We start from the raw sequence: 3,405 nt of genomic DNA, 5'->3' as shown, positions 1-3,405 counted from the left end.
TTTTAAAAAAACAACTACTAAGCACTTTTAAACCTTTCCGTGACTTTTTTCTCTTCATAGAAAGCACAGTGTGTGCTAGCTTTAAAACTCTTAAATGTTTTACTTGATTGATTATGGAAGACATGAAACTTGTATGTCACTCTTTTTAAAGCTTTAAGTAAATGATTAATTGAATTACATCTGTGTTCAGCATTGTACTTCTTTTCTGTGAATATTTTATCCAGATATAAACAAAATGAGGTAAATTTGGAGCTTAAGTTTAGTAAGTCTATCATAGAGTCAAACTCCCTTCCTTCTTCTAATTAAAGTTCTCTCTGTCCTGATTGCCAACTCTAGCACTCTGTAGTGATTCCCCATTATTCTTTGATATAGGAAATAATGCTTCCACCTGAAACACAAGTTCTATTGATGGTGTATTTTCTGGGTAGCTTTCTGGTTTGTTTGGAGTATGGTAAGCCCACAACTTGCACACATTTAACTTAACATGCAGATTTATGCGCATGGCCAAAAATTGAAAGGTTGCAGGGTTCCAGGAAAAATGACTTTGTTAAGTCCTGCCACTGAACCCAGTGACTTTTGATGTGATTTTGGCTTTAGTTGCAATCCCCAGAATTTAAACCCCATGTAATTTGCAGGCCTACTGTAGATTCTTGCTAGTATCAAGAGAGTTGCCTCGCACAGTGTGAAGGAGCAAACACTACATTAAACACACAATATGTATGTGCTACAGAGAACTATAGCCTATCTCAGCTCTTTAGTATAAATAAAGCTGTGTCAGTTATACACAAGCTATTTGTGTGCAGAAAACACTTGATTTTAGTGTACATAATTCAGTGCATGGAGAGCCCCCCTGAGAAACTTTAGTTGTTATCCTATGCAGATTTTGGAGCTTCACAGAATAGTTAAACATGATTTGATGTATAAGCAGGAAAGGTTTAATCAAGGATACAGAGGTAACTTAGGTTAGTGTACACATTCATTTTCACAAATACCTCCTTGCTGGATTTGACTGAATAGCTAGCTAGTTTGCCATACTGTGAGATACTTATTGGGAAAGACCACATGCAGGGCATAGCTGTAATCTATCCTGCTGATTATGTCAAGCATCTGCTAAGATGAGAGAGTCTCATATCGAGTATTAACGAGAGGGGCCCAAAGTCCTGGTATAAGGCAGGTTTCTATGTTCTTAAAAGTGTATTGTTCTATGTATATTGGGTGCTTTCTGTTCTGTTAGCTTGAATCAAGCAGTGATCAGCTTGGAGGCAGAAACTGGTGTCTATGTGTTCTGCTCCTCTTGCCCACAAAGCAAGTTCTGTTTACATGTCTCACATAATATATGAGATGTCATTTACTTGCACAGCATCCAAGAGTGTAGTCTTGACATTCTCCCATCACTTCATTGGCTTGTTTGCTGTTCATTTCTGCAGTACCGGTACAGTGTATAGACATTTCCCCTGAAGTTCTGGTTATTATCTTCTGCTAATTAAGGGCATCAGCAGTTTCCATGAAGAGGGTTAGAAATAATTGCCTGTTTGATGTATATGCAGTCTAAAGTGCTTTGTCTGTAACTTTAGCTGGAAGCAAGATAATTATATTTCTGCTTCTGGTAAGACACCCAAGAACATTGTCTCCTTTTCGGAAGGAACAATAGTAGTGATAAACATTTGCAGAGATAAAAGCCGATATCGGTTTGCTCAGGGAAAGCAATGCCTACCTGTTTTGTAATATGACCCATATGTGTGTGTATATGTTTTACAGTTCTACCTCCACTCTTCTTCTAAAGAGCTCAGAGCAGCTTAATGTGGTTCCTTGACAGCTTCTCATTCATGTGGCTTAAGGGTCAAACTAGCTTCAAAAGTTGTAACCGTGTCCTTTTCATTTTCAGACCATTTGCTGGCAGGCTGTGCAACAAAATGAGCACACAATACTGCTTTTAGCTAGATTTTCCCCCCAACCTCAAGCTGCAGGATTTAAAGGGTAGATAGATAGATATGTTCATTCTAAAATAGGCCTTGTGCTAGATTTACACATGTAGTAGAATCCCAACCTTCGGTTGCTAGTACTAGTTTTCTTGTTGTAAGGTTTTTAAAAAATAATTTAGGAAGCACAGAAAGACAGCATCACCTACCTACCTTTCGATGGTAATGCAGTCACTACGACTTCAAAATTCTAGCTTTACATACATCAGCTTTGCAAAACTCTGTTTGCATCCATCAGTAACTAACTCCTAGTGTTTTGTACAATTTTTTATTAATGACACAATTTAGCAACTGGCCATAGTTAAGCGTGTTTAAGGCCCATTGACATTTGTAGGTTAGTCAAATGTGTCTTGTTCTTGCTGACTGGTTCTCATAAGTGCTTAACTTTGACAGTTGGGTCCATGAGATAAGGTGAAGCAATCGCCACCAGGGCGGCAGATCTTGATGTGATTCTTTTCCCCACCACCCTCGTATCTGATGCAGATCTTCCTGACCCCCTTCTTCACAAGCAAGGATGGTGGGGTGGCTCCATTTTGGGGTCTGGTGCCAAAATGTATTGGGCCAGCCCTGAGCCAAATAACAAACCTGTGTTAAAATGAGAACAGTATCCACATTTTTCTTACCAATGTAACGCCTGGGTCACAATGACTTGGAATACTGAAGGCTCACTTTCATTCAGAAGTTTTCAATGCTGGGTTGCAGATTTGAAATCTCCTCTTCCCTTCTAATAATGTCCACAGCTCCTAATTAGCAGAAAGCCTTTCTAATTTGAAATCAGGGAAGGATTGCCAGAAACTAGGACAGCTGAAAGCTGTGCATCAGCATAATAGGGTGCTTCATAATTTGCTCCTTTCTTGTTTTAGGATAAAGTGTGCTGTACATGGCTATTATGAGGCCTCTGGAGGCACTTAATTTAGCAGAATGCTCTTAGGCCTGTCTTCAATCAGTGTATCGCTCAGAATTAACAAACATCTTGATGATTATGATCCTGGAAAAAGCATCAAAGAGGCCAAGGATTGAGGATGGTGGCATTTCAAGAGATTTAGTGGACTCAACCTAGAAGTCTTATTTGGATAAAATACTCAAATGTCAGATAGCAAAAAAGGCACAGGGAACTTTGATTTTTTTTTTTGACTTGAATGGCAATTCTCTATGCTGTACAAGAACTTTCTGAATTATGCCTAGAGTTGTTGGCTACTGTGAGGTGTCATTTTTTTTGCTTTCAAGCCCATATAATGTCTGTGGCTTACAGTGACAGTAGAAAACCTCTAATAATTTGTGAAGAAGGGAGCTGAGGGTTGAAATGGAGGTGGTTGGCATGTTCTTCCCATTTCCAACAAAGAATTTCTTGATACTTTTGCCTGTGTAGGAAACAAACAACAGCTGTAGCAGCCCTTTCATAAATATGAGATTTTACTGCCTCAGT

Source organism: Podarcis vaucheri (genome assembly GCF_965113315.1).
Source record: "Podarcis vaucheri genome assembly, chromosome: 9".
NCBI lineage: Eukaryota > Metazoa > Chordata > Lepidosauria > Squamata > Lacertidae > Podarcis > Podarcis vaucheri.
Note: the sequence above shows the minus strand (reverse complement) of the source record.